This window comes from Aulonocara sp. 'chitande type north' Nkhata Bay, linkage group LG1, assembly GCF_057382095.1.
Source record: "Aulonocara sp. 'chitande type north' Nkhata Bay isolate Kocher_YH1m ecotype deep benthic linkage group LG1, A_spYH_male_GT1.1, whole genome shotgun sequence".
Classification (NCBI taxonomy): Eukaryota; Metazoa; Chordata; class Actinopteri; order Cichliformes; family Cichlidae; genus Aulonocara; species Aulonocara sp. 'chitande type north' Nkhata Bay.
The window spans coordinates 31,538,346-31,555,495 of record NC_141344.1 but is presented as its reverse complement, the minus strand read 5'-3'; the positions used below and the strand labels follow the sequence as shown (position 1 = coordinate 31,555,495).

Sequence of the window (17,150 nt, the reverse complement as noted above, 5' to 3'; positions counted from 1 at the left end):
GTTCTCAGGCCAGCCGAGAGATATAATCTCTCCGGCGTGTCCTGGATCTTCCCCGGGGCCTCCTCCCGGCGAGACATTTCCATACCTCACCCAGGAGGCACCCAGGAGCAATAACACTATCTACAGCTTTCACAAGTTGCATACTTTTAAAATGCTTAGCCTAAACCTTGACATTTGGACATACACGCAGACATGCACAAGTGTTATGATTGGCCACAGTTTTGCTGATGAAAGGCTTGATTTTTCATCTTCTCAGCGTACATAACCTTTGCCCTGTTTGAGCGAGCCCTGCCTGTTTTGCTAGCAGCAGGAATTGACGAGGTAACGTTTACAGTATGTAACTGAAAGTCAGAGGCGAGTCATGCGCTTGTGTGGATGGGACTTATCTGTGCGTCTCCTTCTCCAGCAGGATGATGTTATCAAAAGTTGTACACCCAAACAACAATGGGTGTGTCTAGTGCTGTGACATTAGGGCTTCCCCGGTTTGATGGGACGGTGCAGCATTAAAAAAACAAAAAACAAAACCACTGGTTATTTCACTCAGTGTAAATAAACTGTATCAGTTCAATAAATCAGAACCCCCTGTCATTGGATGAATATGATACTGGCAGACAGAGTAAACTGTTTTAAGTGCTTAAGCTACTGAAGGATAAATGAACGTAAGCATGTTAAGGGGTGTATAACAAATGGTTTATTTATGTAACTAAACCCCCATGTGGTCTTATACAAAGCTCAGACGTATCCCCTGCCAAAGTGCTTCAGAAGGAGCTGCTGCTTAATGACCCTGATGTTTATCTGTAGTGAGTGCATCTTGCCCAACTTTTGGGTGGGAAAGGAAAATATGCACAATATCAGCTTGGTGTTTGGGCAAATTGCTCCATCTTGAGGGTGCCGTTTCGTCAAGCATGATTATAGATTTCCTGTTTCTCTCTTTGTTGCAGCGCTGCCAGTTACAGGGAGAGGGAGTATCCCTGCACCCCGCCCGCATCTCTGGAAATCACAGAGAACAAGCAAAACGTTGTGACAGGTCATCTTGAGCACAAGCGGACACTGAAAAGCAACAACCGGATGACACTTGGCGTTTGGACAATTGGAGGAGAGAGCTGCTGTATGGTATCAGTAAACAAACCCTCGAAGGCTGAGACTGGAGTTAGCGTGTGAGTGAGTCGCGGCCCAAAATGATTGCCTTAATTACTACACATGTAAAGATGTATGAAGTGAAGATAACTAAGAAGACTTGTTCAAAAATACAGATGTTTTATTTACATGTGAAAAAAGTGTCTTGTAAGGAACAGATGTGAATATTTTAATATGATAGAGATAATGTTTGGTCGTAACGTCGACATGTTTTAGTTGGGTCGGCTTCGTAGGTGTCATAGGTTACTAAATGGTGAGTTTGCTCTGCTTCTGTGCGGCCAGCAGTATGACTTTTTAAAAAAAAAAAGAAATCTCGTTTCATATTGTCAACCACACAAGGCTGGCCTGAGTTGCTCGCTTATCTGTTGGCAAAAAAAAAATTAAATAACGATCTACGACACATTGTGTCATAACACATGGAAATCCTCGTCCGGAAAGTGTATAGGGTTGGGAGAGAAATACGAGACATATATTGACTGGCTCAATGCAACACACTGAAATACATCAGAAGATTATCCTCTTACATTAAGATCCACTTACACTAAAGCAAAGATGTCAGGCACATAAACACCCATCATAAATATCAGCCACACTCACTTTCTATCACAGCAGACGAAACTCGCCGGGCTCTCACTGCTCGAGAATCATTGACGTAAAGACGAAATACCTTACGTTTCTTTTCTCCGATGCAAATTTAGAGCTGACCAGCTGCTTTGTTGATATGTTTTCACTTTGAATTTACCTGTATGCAAAAGTAACATGGACGTGTGTTCTATATTTTTTTAAACCTAGCCTTGATAATTACATTAACCAAAGGTGAAACCCTGAATTTACTGTATGTTGTGGACTTCTGGAAAATGTTGTGACATAGATGCACACTGAATAGGAAAAAAAATGTAAATACCAGACGTTTCTACTTGTGTGTCCTAAGATGTGTTTCGCAGATAGAGTAATTTGAGACTTTTCACTTTCTTTGACTGTTATGACCATCCACCATAATCCTCTGTGTTCAGTTTGTCCGTTTCACTTTCTTCATATTGTTGCGAATGCTGCTCCAACATTCTTCAGTGTACTTCTTTATTTCATTTGTTCCTTTTTCTTCTTTTGTCTTTTTAACAAAACTCCCATTGAAAATCCACTTACCTATTTATTTGGCATATTGAGACATGAGGTTACTGATGTCATTTGTGCAGCTTTGTGAGAGGGGCGCTGGCATTTGTTACCGCTCTTAGATCTGCAAAGTTGCCTGTGAATACAAGGATTAGAAATGTCCACTGACATGCCAGTAGTAGTAAATCATATCACATACATACATATATAAATATATTTTAATGAAGACATTGTTTTCCTTTAAAAAGCACCCTTTACATACACTATTTGCTTTAATGGCACATGAAAGCTTGTGTCCTTCATCTTATCTTCCAAGTTCTCATGTGTGCTCTTTTTCTGAAAATTCATATCTGTAATTACCTCAATATAGTGACCCTTACGAAAGATGTTTACTGAATGTTAAAAAATTTCCTTGGTGTCAAATTCTTTTCTTCTTCTTTTTTTTTTTTAAATCACCCTATAGCCACAATATTTTAAAAACAGATGTCAGTGGTTTATTTGGGGTACTCTTTATAGAAAAGATGTGGGGTTTTTTTCGTCAGTTTACTTTATCATTGTGAGGAGGGATACCAGCAGTTTAACCAAGAACACCAGTGCACAGTAGCAGAGGTTAGGGACTGTCACTTTAAAAAGTTGCATAACAACAAATGTGTGAAAGAAAGGAGGGGAAAAAGGTGATCCAAAAGGAGCAATCACACATCCAATTGTAGCTAAGGATGCACACATACACATATGTGATGCAGCATGTGACAGCAAACTGGTTTCATTTATCTACCTTTTATGATGAGATTGTAATTTGAAGATGTCAGACTGTGTGTTGGAGTTATTGCAATATAGTAAGAATGAAAATTAATAGTCAGTTGTAGCACATTTGTTAACTTCTGATAAAATCTGTGCTAGCATCATGCGAAACCATTGATCACTGTAGGCTAACGATGTGAAAGTCACACCCTTGGGCGTTGTGTCTGCGCTGAGCAGGGGGTTTCGCGTCATGGCTAAAACGTTGGCTGGACGAGGTGTTTATTTGCAGTTTATGCATCACAAACTGTTAAACTGTATTTTGGGGGCATAGCTTTAAGAAGCATTTGCAAGCAGTGACGCTACAATAAATATTTGAAATATTCGTGAAGTCCAGTTGTTCTTGATTGCGTCGTTGCTGGGATTCATGGTCCGTATCTTTGACCGGCTTTTTGCATGCTGCATCACATATACGTCCAATGTTAGTGTGTGCCGATTGTTATTGTCGACTCATATTGACAGAAACATGATTTTCTGTGATGTAAATTGGTTATTTTTTGCTGGATTTTTTGCATTTGAAGCTGAACATTAGCTCACGGGGTGTTCAGATATCTGAGACGCAGCTATCCCAGATACTATCGCACCAACTGCCAGTGATGACCAGAAGCTGTGTGACACTGATATATTTATGAGGGACAAATTAATTAGCTACAGCTTGGTGTTACCACAAAAGCCAAAGAGTAATATTCCCACAGGTTAGTAGACAGAAAAAGAACATGATCAGCCTGCCAATTGATCCCGCAGGCCACCGCATTCAATCAAGCAGAGCAAATAAGCACCAAAGGAGGCTGGAGGAAATCTGGGCACTCTGTAACCCATTTCCTCAATCTATGAATTAAAAGAATTTATTTGGTTAGACTTGACAATTGTGTCGAGCTGCACTGATGCACAGCACTGAGTTATATATGCTCTAAACTAAATACTCAGAAGGAAACCAAGAAAAATGTCACATACAAAGACAGAAGATTACCAAGGCGGAATTTCAGCCTTTGAAGCAGAAAATCATGGACGTGTACACTAAACAGAAAGGTCCTCAGATTATCCAGCCTCATCATCCAGGTCCTGTCGTGAGCAAACTTTGCACTGCTAGGCATTCCTAAGGACGCTAAAGTGACCTGCGGTAATAACTGCAGTGATAATTTGTTGTGATTCAGCGCGGCAAATGAGCAGATTTTACAAAGCTGCTGGGGAGGTTACCAACAGTTTGTGTGGGGACATTAGATAACACACAGGACGAGGTGAGAGGAGAACATTTTAATTACAATTGCCTTGGAGCTAGAAAACTCACCAACGCTACATGTAAAACATTTCTGAATGCCAGAGAGAGTAGCTCACACAACTGCTGACCAGAGTCGCTCAGATCAGTTTTGAACTCAACACATCAAAGAAAAGAACTAAACTCAAACAAAAGAAAACAATTGTTGGGACTGAGTTTTAGATTAATAAGACCTCTTACGTAAGCGCCCACATTGTGAGAAAGTGCTTTTCTGTCGAAGCTCACGTATTTCTGAGGCCTAAACACCTGCGAGACTCTTCCGTCTCTGTGCAACCGAGCAAGATTAAGTTTTAAGATGAATGCCTCCTTTAGTCAATAACAAAGGATTTACTCACTGAAAGAAATCACCGATTGGTTTCTAAAGCCAAGACAAACAAGACGGTTCAGATTTAGCTGAGAAAAAAGTTTCTTATGGTTTTTCAGCGTTGATCCAAAACCGTCGAAATTACATCCTCATGTTCAGCCAGCCTTTGAATTTAGTCCAGGTTTCAGTTTCTTCGTACATTTGGGCTCCACAATGACAGAGCATTTCACAGAGCATCACAGTTATTAAAAACCAACCCGAAAACCAAGACCCTGCTCAGTGAAACAAAAATGTCAGTTTTGCCTTTAAGACTGAATTTACTCTTCATACACTGAATTTGATTCAAATTTAAAACCCTCTTTTTGTCTCCAGATATCTTGAAAGGACAAACCGACTGAGCCTGATATCTTCACATTGCACCCGGAAAGCACTGCAGATGCTTCCATGCGGCTCGGTTTGGATATTACATCCCGCCGACACATACTGTACATAAATAAAAGCGCTGCATTATTATGAGGATAAAAGCCCGAGTGTTTATTGTAATATCCACAGCATTAGATAACAGCAGAAACTCGTTTTATGTCTTAATCTCCTTATAAACAAGGTGCCCTGTGAGGAGCGCTGCAGAACTGTTGAGCGGTGACGCAGTTTGCTTTTGCTGTGAAGTGTTTTCGTGCTGCAAATTCAATGAACGCAGTGTTTACCTGTCCGCATCCATATATTTAGAAACCGGTCTGAGATATGAGACAAATAAAACAAAAAAAGCTTTGCATAATTTGTTTGTGTCTGTTGGAAATACAGCTAATGTAAGCACAAAGGTCAGATTACTGGGTTTACAGCGAGGATGACCACATGACCACGAGTATTACGTTGGAATTGGAAGCACTTTTAGTAGTTAATACAGAAGCAACTATAACTGGTCATACATGTAACTCTACCACAAACCAGTGATATCCTTGCTGCGTTTCTCTAGACAGAGATTACAGGGCTCAACCATCTTTCATCAAAGTACGAGACATATGACTTTTTTTTATTAAGTGTGGACTTATCTCTTCGGTTGTTGATGGAAAACAGGTTCTAGCTTATCCAAATTCAGGCCATGATGCTTTTATCATATCCCAAAATGTCAGACTGAGAATCTGAGTTCTTCTGGATTCTGAGGGAAATTGCACCAGTTAACAAATGACGAATGACTAAATAGTTGCAGCCCTAATGGAAAACAAGACAATTTTTTTGGAACATTGTGTAATTCCCCCCCTCGCTCTGTGATAAATGCTCTGTGTGTCATGTCTCAGTAAAACGCATTCGAACGCGTGAAATTAGACAAAACACAAGCAAACAAACTAAACGTTTCCACCAATTCCGCAACACGTTTGCAACATTTAGACAAAGCCAAAAATGGGAAAATTGCCGTCATCGACAGGTCCGGCAGTAAATGTGCTGCAAATGCAGAAAACGCACTCTGATGCAAAGCGCCCGCTTCTTTATTCGGCCGTTGTCTATATTCCCAGCACGTTCTGTCCAGTTGCACGTGCGCACTGAATGTGGTGAAGATGATTGCTTCGTTTAATTGTGTTTCGTCTATTTGCATGTTTTGGTTAATTACGGAGCGTTAGCTTCTCTGGGCCTGCCGTAATCCTCGCATCCAAAGTATGATTTAAAAGCCCGCAGACGGTCATAAAGATGAAACGTGCTGTTTTTCGGGACGCGCCCAGCACAGAAAGATAATTAGTATGTGTCCTTTTACCTACAGTATGCAGACCAATTGCTGTAGCCAATAATTTTGTCATGAACAGACTGCATGTGGGGCACTGCACAATTCCCCCCCAAAGCAAACCTTCACATTTACAGGCCAAGAAACAGTGAGCATGTGGGAGTATCACTTTCAAGCAAACGGGCATTCTTTATGCACAACATTTCTAATTTAGCACTTTGCAATTAGGTCAGAAACTCTTAACCTGTGAAACCGACGTGACAGTTGTTTCTGATCATTACTCCAGGAGAGAATTTGACAGGACAGAGACGGGGTTCAAAACCAGGATAATCAGGCGTCTATGCAAGCTGGTGCAGATTGGTCAGCTACAAGTAACGGCGGTCACAATCCAGCATATCTACTATTAGTCTCGATGATTCTCACGATCGCCTCACTCGCAGTGGAAACGCCGTCTACGTGCAGCCACGAGAGGTGTTTCTACATGCTTGCTGCTCTGCTGCTGCAGTGTGATGATGACAATGATGGCGATTCTGTTTTTTGTTTAGGGGGTTGAGTTTACAAAGGAGGGATAATCATCATTGATCAGTGCAGAGAAACTGGCAGTAGTTATTCATGAATATGTAAAATATTTCTACAGTTCAGGTGTTGAGAAATATCCATGTGAGTTTTGGCCAGCCTTGCTTTTATTCTGCATGATGCTTTGTTTTGAGAAATATGCATCCTAATCCAAGGTATGTTTGTATTCCTTTCCTGAGGGTGCGCCTCTCTTTCTCCTTCACTCTCTCTCTCTGTATCTTTGGAGCTTGTCACTTTCTGACCTTAATTGTCCTGTTTTGTTTTCTTCTTTGTTTTATTTATGATTTTTTTTTTTTGATTAGTTTTTTTGGGGGTAAGCCTTCCAAATTCTGGATTTTCTACATTCATAACATTTTGTAGACAGCAATATGAGATGTGATTGAAATGGAATATGTGCAATGTTGATTAAAGAAAAATATAATATATTCAATAAAAATCCAGAAAACAGAAGTATGCTGCTCATCATTTTGCTGTCATAGACAAACCTCATCTGAAGGCGGGTCTACAGTAATCTTAGAAATCCTGCATAAATACTCAGTATGAATAGCTACTCTAGTCTAATCTTTAATCTTCATTACTTACAAATATAACAAGGCGTATTTCAGTCTTCTATCCTATACATTTTGGTGCACCCATAGAGCAGATGTACAAGCCTGTAACTGATGGCATGGATGGTGATGGACTTGATCTTCCTCAAAAGTACTTTAACCAGGACAGTGTGAAGAGAATCAGATTGGGGCCTTGTGAGTGTTTGCCCTTTCTCACACAGCAGGAGATGGTCTGTGAGTGCAAGTAATACTTTTTCTTTCTTTTTCTTTTGATTCAGCTTGGATGCAGGAGGCAGCACCTAATGCCCAGACAATTACCCGCTCTATGGGCTCAATCAGACATTATAGGACTTTGTACCAGGGAGCTGGCAGGTTAAGGACCATTTAATGTCCGTTCCAACTGACTCAGGCATTTGCGTTCTCGCAAGCAGCTGAGTGAATTTGAGGACTGCGGTGGATGTGCGATACAGCTACAGTTTTCTTATGCTGTGTGATTATGGAGAGAAATATGCCTCAAAAGCAAATGCGTATGATATAATCCAGAAGTGCTAAGATTTGCACAAAACTGGGCCATCTGGGCGTCAGCGCACAGGTGACAGAACAGCATAATTGTGTATCACTGTCGATCCTCTGGAGGGAATATATGCTAACTAATCTCTGTATATTTTGGGAAAAGAAGTGTAATATTATAACAATATTACCATTCTCTGATAATAGCAGGCTAATGTTAATGTTAAGCCTAATGACAAATGGGTGTAATAACAGTTTATTTAACCTATATATTAACCTTCAGGCTACAGTTTAATGCTTTTAATTATTAAATCTGTAATTCCTAGTAGAGGGGTGTTGAGCTGTTCTATCTATTATATGACGAAATGCCTGCTTTTAAAGCCCAGGTGTTCCACTTTTACACGTGAACGCAGCTCACATTTGTGGATCTGGAAGCTGGCAGCATGAAATTTGTCTTAAAACTCCACGTGGGCATGCAATGGGATCTGTGCGTATCAGGTAATCGGTACACATGCATTTAAGACTTTGTACGTGAGCAACAGGGATGGTGTGGGTACTTTTTCGAGCTTTGTAGATGTCATTGTCTTCCCATATGTGATTCTAAGTGAGCCAGATGGACTGAAGTGAAGTGGGCTCATTTTTTTGTGGTTAGGTAGCATTTCTTCAGCACCGCAGCAAAAAGCAGCGAGATTACAACACTGCAAGACATGAATATTAAACACTTAGAAACAGAAACCATTTACGTCAAACTTTAAACTATCCTGTCATTATGGGGGTTCTTTTGTTGTTGTTTTTTTAACTACACATTGTCATGCAATCGCCTACTTTGGCTAATCTGCTAACATCAGCACATCTCCCTCCCTGCCTGTTTTCTCACAGTGTTTTGTTTGCTGTTGGCTGAACTGCTGGGACATCACTTGTGCGGCTCAGTCAGAATCAGCTCTGTCAGCAGGGGCCGGGTATCACAGTGACAGAACATTTTCACCCACAGTGGCCGTTTACGGTGGTTGCTTTTGAAACTGGATGCCCGAGCCATTCGTGTTCAACGCTGCTTAAATATTTCAAATGGCTCCGTTGTGGTGCAATTACTAGACTCTTGGACAAACACCAGTTCATCCATCAAGCTGCTGATGGACGTGCTGCGGGCGGGTACGTGCTCGGCCTCCTCGCAGTGGTTGCGCTGGGATGGAAACTATTCGTTTCCAGTGCCTGTCAGGGGAAAATTTAACAAATGCTTGACATTATTTTGAATTTTTTTAATGCCCTACAAATGTTTGAGGAGCTAAGAGAGTTTGTCATTTGTTGTGGATGACAGCGACCCTGAAAGGTGGATGTATGACTGTGGGTTCAGCTCAAAGAGAGGAAAATTAGACCAGTGTCGAGGATATATATAGTAGCTCACCCTTTACAGCTGTTCCCGAAAAAACGAGACAAGGTCTACAGGAGGGTGCCTGCACACACACACACACACACACACACACACACACACACACACACACACACACACAATGCAACTAACAAACATCCAGACCAACTCGTTCAGATGGCTGCCTCCTTGCTGTGAGTGAACCTGAAGAAGCGGTGATGCAGAATGTTTTATCCACTGTGTTTGCTCACTTTTTCTTTCTTGAACAAAGAGCTTGCAAAGGAAGCTCACTGCTGCACAGTTATACAGTTGGTTCCATTCATTTTATTTGCGTGGCACTCATAGCACAATAGAAGTTATCTCAAGGTGTAAGGTAAAGACAGAAAACAATCAATCCACTTTGTGCAAGTACTTGGCAGCAGTCGGGAGAAAAGGAAAAAAAAAACTCCCTTGAACTGGGAGAAAACCTCCAGCAGAACGAGGCTCAGTGAGGGGCAGCCATCTGCCACAGCCAGCTGAGGAATGAGGGGGGAAAGAGATGAGAGAAAAGAAGAGCAAAGAGAGCCCACAAACAGGACGAAGCACAAACTGTGGGGGAGAGAAGACTCAAAGTTACGACTGTATGTCGTAACTTTGAGTCATTTATAGCAGCATATAAATGCACGGGAGGTGAAACCCATGAGAGCGGAGGAGAAATACTCTGTGCATCATGGGAGATACCCCTACCTCCACCTGCCCGAGCAGGATAAATAAAGGGATGGTTCAGGGTCACCAGCTTCAGTGGTAACTTTAAGCTCGATAGGAAAATCAATGCTTAAAGCCTCATTTTGAACTCAATGAGGGTGTCTATCACCAGAGTCAAAACTGGGAGCTGGATCCACATGAAAAAGGCTCCCATTCTACCTTCTAAAACTTTGGCAACAACAAGTTAGCTTTTGGATAATGTGGTGCTGTGAGGTCTTTAAGGTATGCCTAAGTTTATAAAGAGTAACAAACAGGACTTTGAATTCAGTCCTAGATGTAGCATGATAGATCCCAGATGAGGCTATCACAGTCACATTTATATAAAAGGTGTATCCAAAAGAATTACCCGATTTAAAAAGGCAATTTTTAAAGCAATGTGCACAGGAGCTTGTAGTAAATTCTAAAATACATTGCATGTCCTTATATATATATATATATATATATATATATATATATATATATATATATATATATACAGTATCTATCTATATATCTATATATATATCTATATATATATATATCTATATGTATCTATATCTATATATATATCTATATCTATATATATATCTATATCTATATCTATATATATATATATATATTAGGGGTGCAACGATATTCGTATCGATATTGAACCGTTCGATACAGTGCTTTCGGTTCAGTACGCATATGTATCGAACAATACAACATTTGTAATTTATTTTATCAATTTTCCTTCTGACGATGCTGTCTGTGTTGAGCGCTCAGTGAATCTGTGTTCGACTACTCCGCCTAGGCTGCACTGTCGAGCGCAGATCCACTGAGCGCTCAACACAGACAGCATAGTCAGAAGGAAGAGCGCAGGGCAAGCTAGCGAGACAGAAGTTAAGCTCTCCTTGCAACAGGCATTGAACCTCATTCAGATCTGGCGTTTGGAATTATTTTGGTTTTCATGTGACGTATGACCCTGAAGGTAAGCGAGTCATGGACTAAAGTAAAACAGTATGTTGGATGTGCCATGCAATGCTCAATTACATTGGTGGGTTTTTTTTTTTGGGTTGTATGGAAGCCCCAAACGCAATTTCATTGTTCTTGACAATGACAATAAATAAATAAATACTAAATACTAACTAGTGTGTTAGCGCAGTTAGCTCGTTAACGTGTTGGCCGTCTAGCCCCATGCACGGAGCGATCGGCGGTAGCTCGTTAACGGAGATTTGCCGTGTTGTGGCGTTAAGGTCATTTCAACGAGATTAACCTGAAAGCACTAGTGGGAACACAACGAATATGACTGCACATTTACGCCGACATCATCCTAGTGCAAAGACAAAAACAACAAGCATGCTACTAACTTTAGCCGAGTCATTTAGACAGCTGTTAGCACATGATTCTCCTTATGCTGCTGAGAATATAGCCCAGAAGAAGCGGATAGTATAGCTTTTATTTTGGAAAGAGCCATTTCTCTGTAATAAACTCTCTTTTCCAAAGATGAGTGATTCCTCAATCAGATACAGGGCTTGCAATATCGCTAGCCCGACGTCCTGGAGCTAGCGATTTTTTTCAGTCGGGCTACCAAAATCTATCTCTTCCCTGCCCGTCGGGCTATTGTAGGAAGGAAAAATATATGTTAATGCTTTTGCATTCTTTCAGAAATGTAGCTGGGTAATTATGTCATTGGCATCGGTGAGCCACTGTCAATATGTGACATATTGAAGTCGCGTTTGAATTTGCGCTTGTTTTTTTGCTTTCACTTTGCAATCGTGCGAACTGTGTATAGAGAGCGACAGCACTGATCTGTGAGTGATGATAATTTGTGCACCAATTCCTCTGACATCGTCTTATTAATCGTTAGCTTACTATGCAAACATGACAAGTGAAATCTCCCGCAGCTTAAACATGTGAGAGGCTGATCGCGCAGAGAATCGCTGAGCTTATGTGAGTGCGTGTGTAAAAGCATTTCAGTTCTGCTGAGCCAAATAAGACAGGTCGGGGTGAAGAAGTGACAGCCAAAGAAAAGCTTACCACAAAACGGAGAAGTTATGACAAATCAGACTATAAGGCAAAAAGAAAGTGCAGCTTTATGGTTTCATGGACAAAAGAATTTCTGTGGCTGCAATATGACGAGCTATATAACCAGGGCTGCACATAAGTGGTCCGCAGGTGCGCATTCGCTGTCAAAATAAAAAACACGCACAAGGGTTAGGGTTAAATTTAAAAACTGTACTTTTGAGTTAAAATATATATTTATAATTTTAATAAATGACAAATTAAAAATGCATGAACATTTTTTTGTATCGAAAAAATATCGAACCGTGACACCAAAGTATTGAACCGAACCGAACCGTGAATTTTGTGTATCGTTGCACCCCTAATATATATATATATATATATATATATATATATATATATATATACATATATATATATATATATATATATATATATATATATATATATATATATATATATATATCACTCGGAGCACTAGGTGCGGTGACTCCCAAGCTAGGCGAGTGGCTCCAGCAGATCCCGGGAATAACATCGGAGATCTCTGTCCAGAAGAGCGCAGTCCTGGGAACAGCTAAGATACTGCGCAGGACCCTCAAGCTCCCAGGCCTCTGGTAGAGGACCCGAGCTTGAAGGATAAACCGCCCGCAGGGGCGTGCTGGGTGTTTATATATATATATATATATATATATATATATATATATATATATATATATATTAGGGGTGCAACGATACACAAAATTCACGGTTCGGTTCGGTTCGATACTTTGGTGTCACGGTTCGATATTTTTTCGATACAAAAAAATGTTCATGCATTTTTAATTTGTCATTTATTAAAATTATAAATATATATTTTAACTCAAAAGTACAGTTTTTAAATTTAACCCTAACCCTTGTGCGTGTTTTTTATTTTGACAGCGAATGCGCACCTGCGGACCACTTATGTGCAGCCCTGGTTATATAGCTCGTCATATTGCAGCCACAGAAATTCTTTTGTCCATGAAACCATAAAGCTGCACTTTCTTTTTGCCTTATAGTCTGATTTGTCATAACTTTTCCGTTTTGTGGTAAGCTTTTCTTTGGCTGTCACTTCTTCACCCCGACCTGTCTTATTTGGCTCAGCAGAACTGAAATGCTTTTACACACGCACTCACATAAGCTCAGCGATTCTCTGCGCGATCAACCTCTCACATGTTTAAGCTTGCTGCGGGAGATTTCACTTGTCATGTTTGCATAGTAAGCTAACGATTAATAAGACGATGTCAGAGGAATTGGTGCACAAATTATCATCACTCACAGATCAGTGCTGTCGCTCTCTATACACAGTTCGCACGATTGCAAAGTGAAAGCAAAAAAACAAGCGCAAATTCAAACGCGACTTCAATATGTCACATATTGACAGTGGCTCACCGATGCCAATGACATAATTACCCAGCTACATTTCTGAAAGAATGCAAAAGCATTGACATATATTTTTCCTACAATAGCCCGACGGGCAGGGCAGAGATAGATTTTGGTAGCCGGACTGAAAAAAATCGCTAGCTCCGGGACGTCGGGCTAGCGATATTGCAAGCCCTGTATCTGATTGAGGAATCACTCATCTTTGGAAAAGAGAGTTTATTACAGAGAAATGGCTCTTTCCAAAATAAAAGCTATACTATCCGCTTCTTCTGGGCTATATTCTCAGCAGCATAAGGAGAATCATGTGCTAACAGCTGTCTAAATGACTCGGCTAAAGTTAGTAGCATGCTTGTTGTTTTTGTCTTTGCACTAGGATGATGTCGGCGTAAATGTGCAGTCATATTCGTTGTGTTCCCACTAGTGCTTTCAGGTTAATCTCGTTGAAATGACCTTAACGCCACAACACGGCAAATCTCCGTTAACGAGCTACCGCCGATCGCTCCGTGCATGGGGCTAGACGGCCAACACGTTAACGAGCTAACTGCGCTAACACACTAGTTAGTATTTAGTATTTATTTATTTATTGTCATTGTCAAGAACAATGAAATTGCGTTTGGGGCTTCCATACAACCCAAAAAAAAAAACCACCAATGTAATTGAGCATTGCATGGCACATCCAACATACTGTTTTACTTTAGTCCATGACTCGCTTACCTTCAGGGTCATACGTCACATGAAAACCAAAATAATTCCAAACGCCAGATCTGAATGAGGTTCAATGCCTGTTGCAAGGAGAGCTTAACTTCTGTCTCGCTAGCTTGCCCTGCGCTCTTCCTTCTGACTATGCTGTCTGTGTTGAGCGCTCAGTGGATCTGCGCTCGACAGTGCAGCCTAGGCGGAGTAGTCGAACACAGATTCACTGAGCGCTCAACACAGACAGCATCGTCAGAAGGAAAATTGATAAAATAAATTACAAATGTTGTATTGTTCGATACATATGCGTACCGAACCGAAAGCACTGTATCGAACGGTTCAATATCGATACGAATATCGTTGCACCCCTAATATATATATATATATATATAGATATATATATATATATATATAGATATATATATATATATGTATATATATATATATATATATATATATATATATATATATATATATATATTAGTGCTGTCAAAATTATCGCGTTAATTGTTAAGATCAACGCGAAATGTTTAATGCATTAAAAATATTTAACGCTGATTTTGTTTTTTTATTAATTTCCTGTAATCTAAGACCTTTAAATTCATGAGCACCTCTGGAGGAGGGGGCAACAGTGTGCTATGCTGGCGTTTGGCCTGACAGAAATGATTAGAAGAAGAAGAAGAAGAAGTGACACCATGCTACTATCTAGCTAACACTAGCTAACACACGCAAACATGGACGAGGGCGGACTTTTGGGTGGAAAGTTTCTCTTTAAGAAGTTGCCTGATGGCTTGTTGGACAAAACGAGAGTAAGATGCACAATTTGCAACGCTGAATTCAAGTACCACAGAAGCAGTTCATCACTGGCGTATCACCTGAGAGCAAAACAGCCAACTGAATCCACCTCTACGGGACCTCGCCAGTCTACGCTTCAGGAGTATGGTGCTTGTGGACGAATAACAAAAAATGTGAGAGAAAAGGTAACCAATTCCTTGGTTGTTTGGATAGCTAAAAACTGCCGACCAGTTAGCATAGTAGAAGATGATGGACTGAGAGAAGTCATTCGTGCTGCATCAGGAGATGAGTGTTACAATCTGCCCTCGAGAGGAACCATTGTGTCGAGACTGCACACTTTGTATGGGGACCAGAGGGCTCAGCAGTCCAGCAAGCTTGTGCAAGTAAGGAATGTCGCTCTCACCGGAGACCACTGGACTTCGGTGAACAACGATAATTACTTAAAATATAAAGAATAAAAAAATGTTATTGGAGCCAGGCTATTAATAAAGTAATTGAGATTAATCGCAATTAATAACAGAAAATTGTGAGATTAGTTAGTTAATTTTTTTTAATCTATTGACAGCACTAATATATATATATAGATATAGATATATATATCTATATATCTATATCTATATATCTATATCTATATATCTATATATATCTATATATCTATATATATATATATATATAGATATCTATATCTATATATATAGATAGATGTATACCACACACACACACATCAGTATATTTGTGTTACACAGCAGAAGCCTCCTGAACACAACTTGCAGAGTCAGAGTGGTGGCACAGCACTGTTTGGGCTTCACGCTCGACACGTCTCTCTTCCAGGAGAACCCATCTCTCAGAGCCGTAAGACGACACCTGACAGGGAACAATATATCAGCACATGGCAGAAGGTTGCTCTCATATGATCATGCCAGCGAATTTGGCGTTCACAATTTCCCCTCAGCACAGAAACCCAATACCACCTGCCTGCCTCATGCTTGTGGCCCCTGAAACCCAATCACCCAAATGGTACCTGCTTGCTCCTTTACAAACGCCGCTGCCGTCACCGTAGCTGAGGACGGAAAAGTTGTCAGCAACAATTGTTCTTGCTGCTATGGACAAACTGTTCTTTTACATCCAGAAAATGCCAGTCGGCCTTCTGCCAGACAAATACAGCGTGACTCAGGCCAGTGACCTCCCCAGGGGAACATTTACCAGCTTCTGCACTTAGATCCAGTGGCATTGACCTTGCACTTACTCCCCTGGCATAGTCCTTTCACTCTCAATTTATTAAATTTGGCATTCAATGACAATGTTCAATGTTGTCAGGGATAAATGTTGCATTTTACAGCGTTTCTGTATTTAGTTGTGCGTGACAGAGGTACATTTTTTGAGGCAAATAGTCTAAGAACAAGAAATAGATACAGAAAGATCTAGACAGATGTATGTGTCCGTGAGCCTATAGATCAATATAAAGTCCACAAATGCAGACATCCTGACTAACTACGGTGTAACCAATTTTCAGGGAGTTTGGGAGGAAAAACAGAGGTGGAAGACAGGCGAGCGGTGCAACCCCACTCAACCAACACACATCAAACCATCAGCGATTTCCATTGGATTTATCTCACAGCCCAACAGCTGCTTTGAAGTCGAGATGCTTAAGCAGCTTGTTAGGTTTCACGTCATTCGGCATACAAAGTGAGAGGAAAACACAGTTCAGGTTGTCAGGAGCAGTGTGGTTAATCTGCTTTACGTGTAAAGTCAATCCAAACGTGTTTCACAGCTCAAGGCGCTAAAATAAAGGGGACACTGTCTGGTTTCTCTTTATCCAGCATTTTAAAATGTAAAAGTTTATGAAAGTCAAAGGTCAAAGGCCCAGTGCTGCTCTGGGATCTGTGCTCAGTAGGACTGTCCTCTCACAGCATGTTAGAGTATCCTCTCTGCTGTCTCCAAGCCCGAGGAGAGTCTATTTCTATGTGGAGACAACAACAACAAAATGTTTTCTCTACTCATGTGGTGGAAGAGGTCAAAACAGGTGACTGGGACTGTATTTTTCACTGGAGGCCAGGCGGATCTCCTGAGTGGGCCTGACCCGGTCGCACAGCCGGGTCGACACTAAGCGCCTCGTCGCTTCACCGTGTTTGTTAGCTCAATTCATTCTGCTTCAGGTTGCACAGGCTCCGCTGTAGTTTGCGCCCAAAACGATC

The 17,150-nt window shown here is 40.8% G+C and overlaps 1 protein-coding gene across 2 annotated transcripts in view; it reads left to right on the top strand.

Moving 5' to 3' along the window:
• kcna4 (potassium voltage-gated channel, shaker-related subfamily, member 4) overlaps positions 1-17,150 on the top strand; it is a 145,696-nt gene that overhangs the window by 46,437 nt on the left and 82,109 nt on the right. Inside the window, exon 3 of one of the 2 annotated variants that reach the window (XM_086293690.1) lies at positions 942-7,859. The exons of the other annotated variant lie outside the window; for it this stretch is intronic. The gene's annotated coding sequence lies outside the window, so the exon portion shown is untranslated. Of the gene's footprint in view, positions 1-941; positions 7,860-17,150 lie in introns of those variants that run through there. 2 annotated transcript variants of the gene reach the window in all.